At 42.5% G+C, this 20,000-nt stretch overlaps 2 long non-coding RNA genes across 2 annotated transcripts in view; one reads left to right on the forward strand and one right to left on the reverse strand.

Moving 5' to 3' along the window:
- Window positions 1–20,000, reverse strand: part of LOC115215538 — a 27,796-nt gene that overhangs the window by 2,592 nt on the left and 5,204 nt on the right. Inside the window, exon 2 of the long non-coding RNA XR_003882002.2 lies at window positions 3,627–3,737. This is a non-coding gene — a long non-coding RNA (uncharacterized LOC115215538). The remainder of the gene's footprint in view (window positions 1–3,626; window positions 3,738–20,000) is intronic.
- Window positions 4,198–9,713, forward strand: LOC118764747. Its single transcript, XR_005000543.1, has 3 exons — window positions 4,198–4,284; window positions 7,012–7,016; window positions 9,701–9,713. It is a non-coding gene; the product is annotated as an uncharacterized LOC118764747 (long non-coding RNA).

Here is a 20,000-nt window from a genome sequence, read left to right on the forward strand (position 1 = left end):
CTTGCTTTTAAATAAATTAATTTACATACATACCAAGCTAGTTTCAACAATTTTTTGTCAATAGTATAAACGTATATAAAACAATGCGAAGAAGAAAACAAGTTTAAATGATTAAATGTTCACAAAATTCAATAACAGGGGTAGATAATATCAAAAATGATCGGCGAAGAATATAAAAATTGTGGATTACTAGAAGTTCAGTGAAACTGAGTTATTATAGAATAAATGGACAAGAGAGAGAAAAGAAAAAAAATCTTGCGTGTTATTCTTTTTCCGTCGCGTACAGGGCTTTTCGCTTTTAACGGAATGTTTTGGAATTAGTGTATGTATGTATATATATATATATATACATGTGATCTCGTGAGCACCGCCAGCAATTTGTTTCCTCTGTCTTCCCTTCTCGGGATCTTTCCTTCTCCTTTGTTTCCGACGAAGAGCTCCGCTCGAAACGTTGAACCCTCCTTCTTCCCTTCTTTCCTGGGCTTCCAATAATACTTTAATTGTTCCACGTCCTCGCGTTGCTGTGTTTTTTTTTCTGTGTTTTCTTGTTTGGATTAACTATATATATATATATATAATATATATATATATATATATATATGTTTCTCCGCGGACGGATCTAATTTTTGATTCGTTATAATTCTGATCACGTCTTATTCTTTCTGATGGTCAAGTTTAGCGTTCTGCTTGGTTGACCCGGTTGGTTGATTCTCATAAAGGGTCAGTTTGTTTTCCTGAGGGTCCGGTTCTGATTGGAAGTAAAATTCCATTCGTCTAGTGATTGGTAAGGTCAGCAACTGGTGTTTGAGAGGGTGTATGGTGTTATTGGATAGTATAGGTGTGTAGTTATTGTATAGAGTTGCAGTTTCGAAACCCAGGTGGAAGACTGTTACTAAAGTTTTCGAATTATGTCTGTTGTATCTGGTTGTTTTTTTGTGGAGAAATTGAGCCTCTTCTACTTTCTGGTGTTGATGTTGTCAGCAAAACCAAACATCTTCAGGTATTCAGCGATCTAAGAATGAGGCGTCATATCATATGCCTTCTTAAAGTCAATCCAAGCCACAGACATTTTTGTATGATGTTTCTTACAATGCCTCAAAACTGTTTTATCGATGACCAGGTGATCTTTGGTACCCTGAGAACTCTTCCTACATCCTTTTTGTACACTTTGTAGTATTTCTTCTTGTGCTAGGAAAGTGTATGTAGTTTCTCAAAATATTACCCTTTCTTCTATCTTTCATTACAAGTGTTGTCCTCCCAGTCACCATCCACGCGGGGACTGTACCTTTCTGGTCACACTCATTCAATTGGGCTGCTAGTCTTTCATGCGCCGAGTGGCATCGCTTCAGCCAGAAGCCACGAATCCCATCTGGTCTGGGGACTTTCAAGTTAGGCACTTTAACCACTTGTTCTTTCACATCACCCGTCCTTATGACAATATTCCTTTATTTCTTACCTCCTTGTAATTTTGTCTTGATAGTCCCTATCCACATCGCATCCCTTTTATGCACCACCTTGTTTCCCTATAATCCACTCAAGAACTCCTGGCTTGATTTACATCAGGAGCAACATTTTCCCCATTGTCTCTTTGTAACGGGCGGAAGAATTGCTTCGGGTTATTTTTTAACAATCAGTTCTCCTCGAACTGCTTATTTCTGTTCACAAATCTTCTGATCTTCTGGCTTTTTGCTATGATCCTCTGTTTTAACTGCTCTATTACTGTATCAAACCCGCTCTTCCGTATTTTATACTTCTTCCCTGATTTTTCTGTCGGTCTTTTTCCCATTTTTCCAGTTTCCTCTTAACTATTGCTCAGTTTTTCCTAGATCTTGCCTTACCCGTATTATGTCCCGTTTCAATGCGTTCTTTCCACCATGTTCTTTTGCTCCACCATTTTTGTTCCCTTAAGTTGTAATTTCTCCTCAACAAGTAGCGCAATAGCTCGGAGATTCCTTGTTTGTGTTATGTCCTCCGACTGGATGTATGGTATAACAGTATTTATCTTTCGTGTTACTTTATTTATCATACTCCTATCTTTATCATATTCATGGGTATTTTTTTCTGAAGTCGGTGAGTCGTCTTCGAATTTCAAGCAATTCAATATCTAGTTGGTTCATTTCCCCTGCATGTCCACCCACCACAGTATCAGGGTTATCAAAAGACCTAATCAACAGCATGGAGTTCTTCTGCTGCACGACAACGCCTGCCCTCATATCGCCAATATGACCAAGAAAACCATTCAAACGCATGGCTGGGAAGTGCTGCCACACCTGCCGTACTCTTCTGATTTGGCATCAACGAATTTCCATTCCTTTCGACCTCCATCAAATGCTATACGCGGAGTTTCGTTCAATACTGATGCGGAATTGAGAGCTTGGTTGGATTAATTTTTCGAGTCGAAATCGGGTGATTTCTCCCAACGAGGTATTGAAAATCTTGTTGAACGTTGGGAAGAAGTTGTAAACAACAAGGGTGAATACATTGTTGATTAATTAGTTGTTATTTTTTATTAAAACTTTTTAAAAATCTAAATTACAAAAAAAAACGGTGGTAACTTAGTTGGCAACCCAATATATATTAAGCACTGTTCACGTTAAGTTATCAAATATTCATTTATTTCATACATAACAGAAATAAGATGGACTTAGTGTTATCGCATTAGAATTAAATGTGAAAGAATAGAAGTGAAACAATATTATATCACATCACAATATAGATCTCATTCTTTCACTTTTGACACTTAATACCGAACCAGTGCCAATGTTATATTGTTCTAATCCAAATGAAAAAAAAATTACATGTTGACACTCAAGTATCCTAAATGTTGGAATCAGCACCGGTAGGGCAAATGCATTGTGGGATATTGTCTTGTAAGAGGAGAGAGTTCGGACTAATATTTTTCTTAGTCTGGTGTAATAGTCTAGGGTCACTCTATCTTTATTCACAGTACCTTGGTATGATATATGTTCATCATTGCCAAGGTACTTGTAGCATTCTTTGTATGTTACAGGTGAGATAGTGAAACCATTGATGAACAGGTTTTGTGTCTGGGAGACTGATTTTCCGCTTTTAAAAATTAGATTGTTTATATAATTAATAATTTTATCTTAACAAAATTTTACTACAAACACACACACACATGCATATGTTTATAATTATATCATTAAAATGCTTATTTAATAATATTTTACATACACACATATGTACTAAAGAAAAGACGGATATGTATGTAGTTAAATATCATGACTGATAAGCAGGCAGATACTAAACAGACAGACGGATGGACAGACAGACAGGCAAGCAGACAGAGACAGACAGGCGGGCACAGAGAGAGACAGACAGACAGACAGACAGACCGACCGACAGACAGACAGACAGACAGACAGACAGAAAGATAGATAGATAGATAGATAGATAGATAGATAGATAGATAGATAGATAGATAGTTAGATAGATAGATAGATAGATAGATAGATAGATAGATAGATAGATAGATAGATAGATAGATAGATAGATAGATAGATAGATACAAACATAAACAGTAAATATGCAAGTAGATAGTTATGAAAAGCGGGAAAATATTCCATTTAATTCCTATATGCAATCTTATCGAAAAACGTCCATACCTGGTAGAAGAGTGTGGATGAAACAAATAAATCTTGATTCTTGTATGTTCCAGAAAAAAAATTCTTAGCCTACGATGTCGATTGGATGTTTCTTTTAGAAGTTATGAATTGCTGAAATAGATAAGAAAAAAATTAAGTATGAGGAAAATTATATACATACATACATACATACATACATACATACATACATACATACATACATACATACATAACTACATACATACATACATACATACATACATACATACATACATACATACATGCATACATACATACATATATATGTGTGTGTATATATATATATATATAAAATATATATATATAAACATACATATATTTATATATATATATGTATGTATATATATATATATATATATATATATATATATATATATAAATTCCTCTATTTACATAACATCGAGGTCTCATTCATTCTTTTGTTATCATATTATTATTATTATTAATAATAATAATAATAATAATAATAATAATAATAATAATAATAATAATAATAATAATAATAATAATAATATAGTAAAACACGAAGACGAACGTAACATTTCCAATAAAAACTATGTAAACAAAAAACAACAAACCCAGACCGTAAGGATGCATAATAATGCACGACAAGCAGCAAGCCAAAATACGACAGGCAGACGTACGAACGAGAAATAAAGCGACACAAATCTAAAACCTGGAAACAACGAAGGGGAGCCTAAAGATTATGATACTATAAAAAGTAGAATAATCAAAGAACTGAAAAACTCAGATCTCAAAATGGACCACCGACCATACCTCCCAAAAATCAAAATAGACAAAAATCAACATCAATTATAACTAGCATAAACCTAGCCGTCACAGAACTAATAGCCACTAAAACAAATAGCGATATCACTGAGCTAAATGACATAATATATGCAGCAGCCACTGCAGCCACAATAGAAGCTGGATACTCCCTCAAACCCATCCAAACAGGAGTACCACCAAACAAACCCTGTAGATAAATAACATCTCCAAAAAATACAAAAAATGAGAAAAGATCTGTCGATTCTTAATGAAATCAGTAGACAATCAACGCTACTAAGAAACAAAAAGAAAACAAAAGTACTGTGCAAATACAACATCACAGAAAAATATTTACCTGAGATAAAAGAAAAGCTAAAGCAAGATATCCTTGCCAAAGCACAAAGGATCCGCCGGTATGAGAAACGCCAACGTTTCTTTGAACAAAACAAACAGTTCAACTCCAACCCCAAAAAGTTCTACCAAAAACTTGGCAAAAAATCAAAATGAACATCACTGTAGCACCAACGGCAGGAGAAGTGGAAGAATTCTGGAGAGAAATATAGTCGGCGAAAGAACAACCAAAAAAAAGGAGTATCAAAATAACAAACTCGGCATCTGAACAACTTTGGACCCCCATAACTGAAGAGGTCACCCAGGCACTGCAAAGACTAAGCAACTGGAAGGCACCTGGGCATGACAAGATCCCCAACTTCTGGTTGAAATATCTAACAGGAATGCACAAAAAGCTGGCTGAAAACTTTAACAACATACTAGCAGAGCCAGAGACAATGCCTGAATGGCTCACGAAGGGGAAAACCATCTTAATTCCCAAATCAAATGAAACAGCAAAACCAGAAAACTACAGACCAATAACCTTCCTCCCTACAATGTTCAAGGCATTTACTGCAGTGATATCGCAAAGGTTGAACAAGCACCTGGACGAAAACAACCTGTTTCCAGAAGAGCAGAAAGGATCCCGCAAAGGCTCATATGGCTGTAAAGATCAACTAATGATTAATAAAGCAATAACTGAAGACAGCCACAGAAAGAAGAAAGGCCTCAGTATGGCCTGGGTTGACTACAGAAAGGCGTTTCATAGCATCCCCCACACATGGATCCTCGAAACACTAGCCATTAACAAAGTAGCACCAACAATCATAAAATTCATAGAGCACTCTATGAATAAATGGCAAACAGTGCTACACCTCCAAACAAAAGAGGGACTCATGAAAACCAAAGACATCCCCGTTAGAAGAGGAATATTCAGGGAGACACGCTCTCTCCACTCCTTTTCTGCTTGGCACTGTCACCTCTATCTGATATGCTAGATAGAACTGGATGCAGATATAAATGTTACGGCAAAACGATCAGCCACCTTTTATATATGGATGACCTAAAACTGTACGCTGCAAATGACAAACAGCTAGAAACACAATTAAAGACAGTTCATGGAATCACCAAAGAAATAGATATGAAATTTGGAATAGAAAAATGCGCCAAATTAACCCTGGAGAGAGGAAAACTAGTTAAGAGTAGCAACATCACGCTAGATAAATCCAATGAAATAAGAGAATTAGACCAAAGCCAAACTTACAAATATTTAGGAATCCATGAACTAGATAAGACACAACACACATAAATGAAAGAGAAAATAAATAAAGAATACTATAGACGAGTTAGATCAATAGTAAAAACAGAGCTCAATGCTAAAAACAAGATAATAGGTATTAACACTTTAGCTTCCCCAGTTATAAGTTACAGCTACAATATCCTTAACTGGACACTAATGAACTAAGCAAAATAGATAGGAAAACAAGAAAAATAATGACAGGATCTAGGATGCACCGCCCAAAATCTGACATAGAAAGGCTATATATACAACGTATAGAAGGTGGTAGAGGCCTTATAAAGCTGGAAAACTATTATAAAATAACCACCATCGGACTGAAAAAATACCTACTTCAGAAGCAAGGAAAACTGATCCAGATAGCAGCAAAACACGAGCAAAACAAAAAACTGTTCTCAGTATTTAAGGAAGCTGACAAATACAAACAAGAAATCATACCACCTACTAAATATGAAGAAGAAGAAGATGAAGAAACAACAACAAAGCTATAAAACAAATGAAATCCAAACTAAAACTAGAATAGCAACGGACCATGATAAAACGATGGCAAGAAAAACTAAATGCAAATGAAATAGATAAAGAAAAGTCCCAGCAATGGTTGAGAAGCTCAGGACTCAAAGCAGAGACGGAAGGATTTTTAATTGCAGCACAAGACCAAAGCCTCCCCACCAGAAATTACCAAAAACATGTAATGAAAAGAATATAACAAGTAACTGCAGAATATGTGGAGATGGACAAGAAACAATAAATCATATTATCTCTGGCTACCCAGTCCTTGCTAGGAAGGAATATATTCACAGACACGACAGAGTTGGGACCTACATACACTGGAAGCTATGCCAACACTATGGAATAACAACAGAAAAAGATGGTGTAGGCACACACCAGAAAAAGTTACAGAAAACGAGAAAACAACAATACTCTGGGATATGCCAATACACACAGATAAAGAAATTAAGGCCAACAGACCAGATATAGTTGTCAGAGATCATGAAGAAAAAATGCTTTCTAATTGATGTATCAATACCGGCAGATGACGACGTGTCTCTAAAAGAAATGGAGAAACATTCTAATTACAAAGACCCAGAAATAGAGGTAACATGAATGTAGAATCTAAAAACAGAAACAATTCCTATCATAGTAGGCGAATTAGGCATGATTAAAAAGTATTCATACAAATACATAACAAAAACACCAGGACTAGCAAATATATATAACATACAGAAAATTGCACTACTGGGCACTGCACACGTCCTACGCAAAACACTTTCAATACAATGAGAATAAGAGCACCACAGCAAACCACAGCACATACCCAAGGCACACAGAGCTGCGCTCGGTAGTGAAGTGAAAGCAAGCTGTAAAAATAAAACTACTGAATAATAATAATAATAATAATAATAATAATAATAATAATAATAATAATAATAATAATAATAATAAATAATAATAATAATGATAAATACAAAATTTACCAAATTTATGAAAGGAGATAAATTCTACCACATATCTTGAAGTAAATTTCGTAATAGCTTCTGGGTAAACAGCATTCATTTTTTTCTGGTTTGGAGCAGAGATAAATAAGTTTTGCAAATTACCAACCCAGACGCATGTACATAGCCACCCAAACCCAAACCCATAGACACACTCAAATACTCACACGCACACACACATATATGCGCACACACACATATATACGCACACACACATATATACGCACACACACATATATACGCACTCACACAACACACAAATATGCACACACTTGCACTCACATACATATACACACACACGTACATACATACATACAGACAGACATATATACATACGTGTGTATGCACATGCACACTGACGCACGCACATGCGCACAACCAACCAAACAAAAAGAACGCAGCTTCAATAAGGGACAGAGTCAACAACTATTGGGGGGGTTACAAGAAGCAGCGAAAATTTTAGATGGAAAATAATAAATGAGTGGAAATGGAACCGGTGAGTGTGTCGATGAATGAGACACAAGACATTAAAGCAGAATTACTCTGCCCAGTTACAACACTACACACACACACAGATACACACACACACACACACACACACACACACACACACAAGCACATATGTATGTATGTATGTATGTATATACACAAAGGGATTTGTATGATTGTGTATAGAAGAATATATTACTCAAAGGAATTCCAACTCTGTTTTTCACGTTTTATTTATATTCTTATATAGGATACTAGCAGAATTGCTCGGCGATTCTCGGGGCTGAATTGCTTGAAAGTACTGTTAATGATTGCACTGAATTATGATGACTATTCAGGCAAATATTGATATAAGTTTACGGTGGGAGATAAGGACTTAACGATCAAACGTGTGCCATTGCATTGTTTTGGGGGAACCAAATTTCTAATGAGCATTATAGGGGCACCAACTTTAAGTTTAAGAATGTGTGGTGGTAGTCTGGGGGGCTCAAAGGAATTGAGTACCTCTATAGGATAGTTGATGACATCCTCTGGGTCAGGAGTTGTATCGATAGACTTATATACATAGACATGCCCAGGAATGAATTTTAGCATTTCATCATTTATATGGTGAACAGTTTTATTCCTCGGGGCCAGAATAGCCCTTTGGCCAATCCAATCCATATTATGATAATTAGCTTGTAGATCTGGGAACACTGTATCTCTGAGATCAGAAGGCGTTTTAACAATGGTACAAATGGAATCGATGGCAATATTACCATTTTCATCCCCTGGTATTTTGCCTTCGCCAAGTGCAAGGAGGGTGTGAGAAAATGCTGCTGATGTGATATCATGTCGCATATGAGCATGCATATTGGTGTGAAGTTTGAGAGTCTTCACCAGTGGCCACAATGTGGATGACTTAAGACACGCACTTACTGCATCAACTCTAGTCCCTTTGGGAATAACGGGAAGTGTTTGTCGGAAGTCCCCTGAAAGAAGAAGTGTTATGCCTGACATGGGAGCTGAAGAGTGTTTGATGTCTCAGAGAGATCTATCTAGTGCCTCAAGAGCACGTCTGTGGGCCATCGTGCATTCATCCCAAACGATAAGCTTGCATCGTCTGAAGACTTCTGCTTGATCGGCGCTGTTACTGATGTTGCAAGCTGGTGTCTCAGTCTTCGCTAAGTCAAGCGGGAACTTGAAAGTGGAATGAGCTGTCCTGCCGCCTGGCAACAAAGTAGCCGCAATTCCAGATGATGCCACAGCTAGGGCAATGCCTTGTGTTCGCCTAATCTCAGCCAATATCAATTTGTTGACAAAAGTTTTCCCAGTGCCCCAGGAGCGTCCAGGAAAAAAATCCCCCCAGCTTTGGGCCGGACTGAATTAACAACGGAGTTGTAAGCGAACTTTTTTTCTGGAAGGAGCTTTGGCTCATTGTCGGCTATGTACTCGGCAAGCTCGTCAACATTAAAACATGTCTCACGCAGCAAATGTGAAGACAGAGTGTTTGTGCGTTCCCGGTTTGTTGAAGGTAGGCCATAGACCGGCAAGGCACTACCGCCCATATCAAGTACAGTATTTTCGAACGTAGTTTGTTACCACACAGCCAAACCTGCCCCTATGTATGTGTGTGTGTGTGTGTGTGTGTGTGTGTGTTGTAATGTGAATGAAATGTGAAAAAATGTTAACCGTGGAAGGAAAAGAAAGAAATATTAGCAGCTGAAAGAAATTTTTATGCGAGTATAGCGACAGAGTGTGTAAAATGTATTGAAATTTGAGTTAAAAGCAAGAAAATAAAGTTAGATTTGCAAGAATGGAAGTAGTTTACGTACATGTTCGAAATGTGAAGTGTTTTAGTTGTTTAATCAAATATTTGCGTAAAGTGTATAGAAAGGTAAATTGAAAAAGAAAATGAATTGAAATTTTTAAGAAAGGAATTTGTTTACATACATGTGTCAAATGGCAAATGTTTGTACAGTTGTCCGAAATGGGACCAGGGTAAATGTGTGGAACTGATGTATTATAATGAAAAGTCCTTCTTGTTCAAGGTACATTTGTGGTGTGTATTAAGTACTGTATATATAATGTGTTGCAGCTATAAACTTTACATGCCACGTGATTACAATAGTGAAACAGTAATAATAATAATAATAACATACCTTTTTAATTTATCCCCATTTATGTGAAACCACTTATTCAAGTTCAAGTCATTGATGCAATTTCATACGAATTGCTAATACACACACACATAATAAGTTTGAAAAATTGAATATTAATTTGATTAATATGAACTGAAAACCAGTGTTGTAGCATATAAGACCATAGGGAATCTTTTTCTAGCAAAAAGGATGACCAGTCTGAATGGGTCATCCCTGTCACACACACACACACGCACACACACACACACACACACACACGCACGCACGCAAACACACACACACACACACACAAACACACACACACACACACGTTAGCTTACAATTTTATTTCAACAATTGACACTGACATTTTTGTATATATTTGCGTGTCAATGTGTGTAAAGAGGAAGTGGGAGTAATAGGCAGAGTAAATGCTTTGAAGTGAAAGAGTGAAATGTTAAAATATTGATTTTTCTCGAATTTTTTCTTAATTGGGGTGAAAGTGAAAGAAATTTGTATGCCATGACCGAATGGAATTACTTGGAAAAATCATAGGTGAAGTCTAATTGAAGAAATTGTGTGAGGAGTAAATCGTTATGTATTTATTTGTTTCTGTTTGCTGTGTATTTATTTTTGAGTTGTGGTTTAAGGTACACTTGCAAAGAGAAAGTAGGAGAAATTATGGTGATAGCATGAGTGAAGCAGTTCATCCCAGTTATATGAAGACTTTCACTTTAATTGTTGCAGACTTGCAAAGAGAAAGTAGCAGAAAGTGTGGTGGTAATGGTAGGAGTGAAGCAGTTTAAATGAAAGAGGGAAATCTAAAAATATTGAGTTTTCTCGAATTTTTGCTTAATTGGGGGTAAAATTTGAAAAACTGTACATGCCACGACCCGATGGATTCTACTCGTAAAAATGATAGGTAAATGCTAATTGAAGAAATTCTATATTGTAGAATTGTATAAAAAACAAACGGTTTGGGAGGCAGATAAAATCTGCATTTTATAATAAGAGATAAAATAATATAGTAAAAATAAATGAAATGAAGTATTGTCTGTTCTTATTGAACCAATGAAATATTAAGTATTAAATATATGTTGTGACTGGGGAGGGTCATATTGTCCATGCCTTGATATCCATCACACTCACCGGTTTCATTTCTGCACATTCATTATCGATATTTCTTCTTCCAAAATTCTCGTTGCTTTTGCAAGCTTGTCGATGGATATTGACTCTGTCCGTTATTGGAGATGCGTTCTTCGTTGCCTGTTTGTGAGCATATGTGTGCGTCAGTGTGCATGTGTGCGTCAGTGTGCATGTGTGCGTCAGTGTGCATGTGTGCGTCAGTGTGCATGTGTGCGTCAGTGTGCATGTGAGCGTCAGTGTGCATGTGTGCAAATGTGCATGTGTGCGTCAGTGTGCATGTGTGCGTCAGTGTGCATGTGTGCGTCAGTGTGCATGTGTGCGTCAGTGTGTATGTGTGCGTCAGTGTGCATGTGAGCGTCAGTGTGCATGTGTGCAAATGTGCATGTGTGCGTCAGTGTGCATGTGTGCGTCAGTATGCATGTGTGCGTCAGTGTGCATGTGTGCGTCAGTGTGCATGTGTGCAAATGTGCATGTGTGCGTCAGTGTGCATGTGTGCGTCAGTGTGCATGTGTGCGTCAGTGTGCATGTGTGCGTCAGTGTGCATGTGTGCGTCAGTGTGCATGTGTGCGTCAGTGTGCATGTGTGCAAATGTGCATGTGTGCGTCAGTGTGCATGTGTGCGTCAGTGTGCATGTGTGCGTCAGTGTGCATGTGTGCGTCAGTGTGCATATGTGCGTCAGTGTGCATGTCTGCGTCAGTGTGCATGTGTGCGTCAGTGTGCATGTGTGCGTCAGTGTGCATGTGTGCAAATGTGTATGTGTGCGTCAGTGTGCATGTGTGCGTCAGTGTGCATGTGTGCGTCAGTGTGCATGTGTGCAAATGTGCATGTGTGCGTCAGTGTGCATGTGTGCGTCAGTGTGCATGTGTGCGTCAGTGTGCATGTGTGCGTCAGTGTGCATGTGTGCGTCAGTGTGCATATGTGCGTCAGTGTGCATGTGTGCAAATGTACATGTGTGCGTCAGTGTGCATGTGTGCAAATGTGCATGTGTGCGTCAGTGTGCATGTGTGCGTCAGTGTGCATGTGTGCGTCAGTGTGCATGTGTGCAAATGTGCATGTGTGCGTCAGTGTGCATGTGTGCGTCAGTGTGCATGTGTGCATCAGTGTGCATGTGTGCGTCAGTGTGCATGTGTGCGTCAGTGTGCATGTGTGCAAATGTGCATGTGTGCGTCAGTGTGCATGTGTGCGTCAGTGTGCGTCAGTGTGCATGTGTGCGCCAGTGTGCATGTGTGCGTCAGTGTGCATATGTGCGTCAGTGTGCATGTGTGCGTCAGTGTGCATGTGTGCGTCAGTGTGCATGTGTGCAAATGTGCATGTGTGTGTCAGTGTGCATGTGTGCAAATGTGCATGTGTGCGTCAGTGTGCATGTGTGCGTCAGTGTGCATGTGTGCGTCAGTGTGCATGTGTGCGTCAGTGTGCATGTGAGCGTCAGTGTGCATGTGTGCAAATGTGCATGTGTGCGTCAGTGTGCATGTGTGCGTCAGTGTGCATGTGTGCGTCAGTGTGCATGTGTGCGTCAGTGTGCATGTGTGCGTCAGTGTGCATGTGTGCAAATGTGCATGTGTGCGTCAGTGTGCATGTGTGCGTCAGTGTGCATGTGTGCGTCAGTGTGCATGTGTGCGTCAGTGTGCATGTGTGCAAATGTGCATGTGTGCGTCAGTGTGCATGTGTGCGTCAGTGTGCATGTGTGCGTCAGTGTGCATGTGTGCGTCAGTGTGCATGTGTGCAAATGTACATGTGTGCGTCAGTGTGCATGTGTGCAAATGTGCATGTGTGCGTCAGTGTGCATGTGTACGTCAGCGTGCATGTGTGCGTCAGTGTGCATGTGTGCGTCAGTGTGCATGTGTGCGTCAGTGTGCATGTGTGCAAATGTGCATGTGTGCGTCAGTGTGCATGTGTGCGTCAGTGTCCATGTGTGCGTCAGTGTGCATGTGTGCGTCAGTGTGCATGTGTGCGTCAGTGTGCATGTGTGCGTCAGTGTGCATGTGTGCAAATGTGCATGTGTGCGTCAGTGTGCATGTGTGCAAATGTGCATGTGTGCGTCAGTGTGCATGTGTGCGTCAGTGTGCATGTGTGCAAATGTGCATGTGTGCGTCAGTGTGCATGTGTGCGTCAGTGTGCATGTGTGCGTCAGTGTGCATGTGTGCAAATGTGCATGTGTGCGTCAGTGTGCATGTCTGCGTCAGTGTGCATGTGTGCGTCAGTGTGCATGTGTGCGTCAGTGTGCATGTGTGCGTCAGTGTGCATGTGTGCGTCAGTGTGCATGTGTGCGTCAGTGTGCATGTGTGCGTCAGTGTGCATGTGTGCGTCAGTGTGCATGTCTGCGTCAGTGTGCATGTGTGCGTCAGTGTGCATGTGTGCGTCAGTGTGCATGTGTGCGTCAGTGTGCATGTGTGCGTCAGTGTGCATGTCTGCGTCAGTGTGCATGTGTGCGTCAGTGTGCATGTCTGCGTCAGTGTGCATGTGTGCGTCAGTGTGCATGTGTGCAAATGTGCATGTGTGCGTCAGTGTGCATGTGTGCGTCAGTGTGCATGTGTGCGTCAGTGTGCATGTGTGCGTCAGTGTGCATGTGTGCAAATGTGCATGTGTGCGTCAGTGTGCATGTGTGCGTCAGTGTGCATGTGTGCGTCAGTGTGCATGTGTGCGTCAGTGTGCATGTGTGCAAATGTGCATGTGTGCGTCAGTGTGCATGTGTGCGTCAGTGTGCATGTGTGCGTCAGTGTGCATGTGTGCGTCAGTGTGCATGTGTGCGTCAGTGTGCATGTGTGCGTCAGTGTGCATGTGTGCGTCAGTGTGCATGTGTGCGTCAGTGTGTATGTGTGCGTCAATGTGCATGTGTGCGTCAGTGTGCATGTGTGCGTCAGTGTGCATGTGTGCGTCAGTGTGTATGTGTGCGTCAATGTGCATGTGTGCGTCAGTGTGCATGTGTGCGTCAGTGTGCATGTGTGCGTCAGTGTGTATGTGTGCGTCAATGTGCATGTGTGCGTCAGTGTGCATGTGTGCGTCAGTGTGCATGTGTGCGTCAGTGTGCATGTGTGCGTCAGTGTGCATGTGTGCAAATGTGCATGTGTGCGTCAGTGTGCATGTGTGCGTCAGTGTGCATGTGCGCAAATGTGCATGTGTGCGTCAGTGTGCATGTGTGCAAATGTGCATGTGTGCGTCAGTGTGCATGTGTGCAAATGTGCATGTGTGCGTCAGTGTGCATGTGTGCGTCAGTGTGCATGTGTGCGTCAGTGTGCATGTGTGCGTCTGTGTGCATGTGTGCGTCAGTGTGCATGTGTGCGTCAGTGTGCATGTGTGCAAATGTGCATGTGTGCGTCAGTGTGCATGTGTGCGTCAGTGTGCATGTATGCGTCAGTGTGCATGTGTGCGTCAGTGTGCATGTGTGCGTCAGTGTGCATGTGTGCGTCAGTGTGCATGTGTGCGTCAGTGTGTATGTGTGCGTCAATGTGCATGTGTGCGTCAGTGTGCATGTGTGCGTCAGTGTGCATGTGTGCAAAAGTGCATGTGTGCGTCAGTGTGCATGTGTGCGTCAGTGTGCATGTGTGCGTCAGTGTGCATGTGTGCGTCAGTGTGCATGTGTGTGTCAGTGTGCATGTGTGCAAATGTGCATGTGTGCAAATGTGCATGTGTGCGTCAGTGTGCATGTGTGCGTCAGTGTGCATGTGTGCGTCAGTGTGCATGTGTGCGTCAGTGTGCATGTGTGCGTCAGTGTGCATGTGTGCGTCAGTGTGCATGTGTGCGTCAGTGTGCATGTGTGCGTCAGTGTGCATGTGTGCGTCAGTGTGCATGTGTGCAAATGTGCATGTGTGTGTCAGTGTGCATGTGTGCGTCAGTGTGCATGTGTGCGTCAGTGTGCATGTGTGCGTCAGTGTGCATGTGTGCGTCAGTGTGCATGTGTGCGTCAGTGTGCATGTGTGCGTCAGTGTGCATGTGTGCAAATGTGCATATGTGCATCAGTGTGCATGTGAGCGTCAGTGTGCATGTGTGCGTCAGTGTGCATGTGTGCGTCAGTGTGCATGTGTGCGTCAGTGTGCATGTGTGCGTCAGTGTGCATGTGTGCGTCAGTGTGCATGTGTGCGTCAGTGTGCATGTGTGCGTCAGTGTGCATGTGTGCGTCAGTGTGCATGTGTGCGTCAGTGTGCATGTGTGCGTCAGTGTGCATGTGTGCGTCAGTGTGCATGTGTGCAAATGTGCATGTGTGCGTCAGTGTGCATGTGTGCAAATGTGCATGTGTGCGTCAGTGTGCATGTGTGCGTCAGTGTGCATGTGTGCGTCAGTGTGCATGTGTGCGTCAGTGTGCATGTGTGCGTCAGTGTGCATGTGTGCAAATGTGCATGTGTGCGTCAGTGTGCATGTGTGCGTCAGTGTGCATGTGTGCGTCAGTGTGCATGTGTGCGTCAGTGTGCATGTGTGCGTCAGTGTGCATGTGTGCGTCAGTGTGCATGTGTGCGTCAGTGTGCATGTGTGTAAATGTGCATGTGTGCGTCAGTGTGCATGTGTGCGTCAGTGTGCATGTGTGCAAATGTGCATGTGTGCGTCAGTGTGCATGTGTGCGTCAGTGTGCATGTCTGCGTCAGTGTGCATGTGTGCGTCAGTGTGCATGTGTGCAAATGTGCATGTGTGCGTCAGTGTGCATGTGTGCATCAGTGTGCATGTGTGCGTCAGTGTGCATGTGTGCAAATGTGCATGTGTGCGTCAGTGTGCATGTCTGCGTCAGTGTGCATGTGTGCGTCAGTGTGCATGTGTGCGTCAGTGTGCATGTGTGCGTCAGTGTACATGTGTGCGTCAGTGTGCATGTGTGCGTCAGTGTGCATGTGTGCGTCAGTGTGCATGTGTGCGTCAGTGTGCATGTGTGCGTCAGTGTGCATGTGTGCGTCAGTGTGCATGTCTGCGTCAGTGTGCATGTGTGCGTCAGTGTGCATGTGTGCGTCAGTGTGCATGTGTGCGTCAGTGTGCATGTGTGCGTCAGTGTGCATGTCTGCGTCAGTGTGCATGTCTGCGTCAGTGTGCATGTGTGCGTCAGTGTGCATGTCTGCGTCAGTGTGCATGTGTGCGTCAGTGTGCATGTGTGCAAATGTGCATGTGTGCGTCAGTGTGCATGTGTGCGTCAGTGTGCATGTGTGCAAATGTGCATGTGTGCGTCAGTGTGCATGTGTGCGTCAGTGTGCATGTGTGCGTCAGTGTGCATGTGTGCAAATGTGCATGTGTGCGTCAGTGTGCATGTGTGCGTCAGTGTGCATGTGTGCGTCAGTGTGCATGTGTGCGTCAGTGTGCATGTGTGCGTCAGTGTGCATGTGTGCAAATGTGCATGTGTGTGTCAGTGTTCATGTGTGCGTCAGTGTGCATGTGTGCGTCAGTGTGCATGTGTGCGTCAGTGTGCATGTGTGCGTCAGTGTGCATGTGTGCGTCAGTGTGTATGTGTGCGTCAATGTGCATGTGTGCGTCAGTGTGCATGTGTGCGTCAGTGTGCATGTGTGCGTCAGTGTGTATGTGTGCGTCAATGTGCATGTGTGCGTCAGTGTGCATGTGTGCGTCAGTGTGCATGTGTGCGTCAGTGTTTATGTGTGCGTCAATGTGCATGTGTGCGTCAGTGTGCATGTGTGCGTCAGTGTGCATGTGTGCGTCAGTGTGCATGTGTGCAAATGTGCATGTGTGCGTCAGTGTGCATGTGTGCGTCAGTGTGCATGTGTGCGTCAGTGTGCATGTGTGCGTCCGTGTGCATGTGTGCGTCAGTGTGCATGTGTGCAAATGTGCATGTGTGCGTCAGTGTGCATGTGTGCGTCAGTGTGCATGTGTGCGTCAGTGTGCATGTGTGCGTCAGTGTGCATGTGTGCAAATGTGCATGTGTGCGTCAGTGTGCATGTGTGCGTCAGTGTGCATGTGTGCGTCAGTGTGCATGTGTGCAAATGTGCATGTGTGCGTCAGTGTGCATGTGTGCGTCAGTGTGCATGTGTGCGTCGTGTGCATGTGTGCGTCAGTGTGCATGTGTGCAAATGTGCATGTGTGCGTCAGTGTGCATGTGTGCGTCAGTGTGCATGTGTGCGTCAGTGTGCATGTGTGCGTCAGTGTGCATGTGTGCGTCAGTGTGCATGTGTGCGTCAGTGTGCATGTGTGCAAATGTGCATGTGTGCGTCAGTGTGCATGTGTGCGTCAGTGTGCATGTGTGCGTCAGTGTGCATGTGTGCGTCAGTGTGCATGTGTGCGTCAGTGTGCATGTGTGCGTCAGTGTGCATGTGTGCAAATGTGCATGTGTGCGTCAGTGTGCATGTGTGCAATGTGCATGTGTGCGTCAGTGTGCATGTGTGCGTCAGTGTGCATGTGTGCGTCAGTGTGCATGTGTGCGTCTGTGTGCATGTGTGCGTCAGTGTGCATGTGTGCGTCAGTTTGCATGTGTGCAAATGTGCATGTGTGCGTCAGTGTGCATGTGTGCGTCAGTGTGCATGTATGCGTCAGTGTGCATGTGTGCGTCAGTGTGCATGTGTGCGTCAGTGTGCATGTGTGCGTCAGTGCGTATGTGTGCGTCAATGTGCATGTGTGCGTCAGTGTGCATGTGTGCGTCAGTGTGCATGTGTGCAAATGTGCATGTGTGCGTCAGTGTGCATGTGTGCGTCAGTGTGCATGTGTGCGTCAGTGTGCATGTGTGCGTCAGTGTGCATGTGTGCGTCAGTGTGCATGTGTGCGTCAGTGTGCATGTGTGCGTCAGTGTGCATGTGTGTGTCAGTGTGCATGTGTGCAAATGTGCATGTGTGCGTCAGTGTGCATGTGTGCGTCAGTGTGCATGTGTGCTTCAGTGTGCATGTGTGCGTCAGTGTGCATGTGTGCGTCAGTGTGCATGTGTGCGTCAGTGTGCATGTGTGCAAATGTGCATGTGTGTGTCAGTGTGCATGTGTGCGTCAGTGTGCATGTGTGCGTCAGTGTGCATGTGTGCGTCAGTGTGCATGTGTGCAAATGTGCATGTGTGCGTCAGTGTGCATGTGAGCGTCAGTGTGCATGTGTGCGTCAGTGTGCATGTGTGCGTCAGTGTGCATGTGTGCAAATGTGCACGTGTGCGTCAGTGTGCATGTGTGCGTCAGTGTGCATGTGTGCAAATGTGCATGTGTGCGTCAGTGTGCATGTGAGCGTCAGTGTGCATGTGTGCGTCAGTGTGCATGTGTGCGTCAGTGTGCATGTGTGCGTCAGTGTGCATGTGTGCGTCAGTGTGCATGTGTGCAAATGTGCATGTGTGCGTCAATGTGCATGTGTGCAAATGTGCATGTGTGCGTCAGTGTGCATGTGTGCAAATGTGCATGTGTGTGTCAGTGTACATGTGTGCGTCAGTGTTCATGTGTGCGTCAGTGTGCATGTGTGCGTCAGTGTGCATGTGTGCGTCAGTGTGCATGTGTGCGTCAGTGTGCATGTGTGCGTCAGTGTGCATGTGTGCAAATGTGCATGTGTGCGTCAGTGTGCATGTGTGCGTCAGTGTGCATGTGTGCGTCAGTGTGCATGTGTGCGTCAGTGTGCATGTGTGCGTCAGTGTGCATATGTGCGTCAGTGTGCATGTGTGCGTCAGTGTGCATGTGTGCAAATGTGCATGTGTGCGTCAGTGTGCATGTGTGCGTCAGTGTGCATGTGTGCGTCAGTGTGCATGTGTGCAAATGTGCATGTGTGCGTCAGTGTGCATGTGTGCGTCAGTGTGCATGTGTGCGTCAGTGTGCATGTGTGCAAATGTGCATGTGTATGCACATGCATGCAATTATGCGTATATGTATGAAAGTATGTATGCATGTATGTATACATATATATATATACATGTATACACATATACATACACATTTGCGGTGTGTGTGTGTTCTTGCTTGTCCGTATTACCTATGTACCTATCTATTTCTACTTAACTATGTATCTATCTGTTTATTTACATATCCATTTATCTACCTACCTATATATATATATATATATATATATATATATATATATATATATATATATATATAACAAAGTGGAGTTGTAAGGTATATATATATATATATATATATATATACGCACGTATAATGGTATTTTCTATATAAGCTTAAAGTTTATGGCGATCACTGTGCAATGACTAAGGAAGATATTCTAATAAAGGGGCATATATACCCTCGACAGCAAAAAAGGGGAGCTTGTCTATCCGCGTAGGAGTCGAACCTATATCCCTTTGTTAACGCGACAAAGTGTGTTACCTTTGCACAAGTGAATCAGCCTCCCCATTTAAGTCAAATTTACCATTATTATTATTTACAGGATTGTAAAAACGGCGTCGTATAAAAAAAACATTCGCACCGAAGGCATATACATATATATTAAGTTGGCAACTAAGTTCCCGCCGTTTATTCAAATTTTGGAATCTATTTTTTTTCGAGAATTCTATTTTTAAATCATTTTGGAATCTATTTTGTTTGTTTGTTTTTCTAGTTAATTTTAGTTACTTTTTGTTTATTTTCAGATCATTAAAATGGAATGTCAAGTTAAGAAAAACGAGCATTTTCGACACCTCCTTCTTTTTGCATTTAATCAAGATTCTAAGGCTGCAAAAGCTGCTCGCGACATTTATGCTGTGTATGGAGAGGGTGCCATAGCCGAAAGTACCGCTCGTGATTGGTATGCCAAGTTCAAAAATATAAATTTTAACCTCAAAGACGCACCTCATTCTGGCCGTCCAGTTGAGTTCGATGAAGAGCGATTAAAGCAACATTTG

Source organism: Octopus sinensis, linkage group LG9 (assembly GCF_006345805.1).
Source record: "Octopus sinensis linkage group LG9, ASM634580v1, whole genome shotgun sequence".
Taxonomy (NCBI): domain Eukaryota; kingdom Metazoa; phylum Mollusca; class Cephalopoda; order Octopoda; family Octopodidae; genus Octopus; species Octopus sinensis.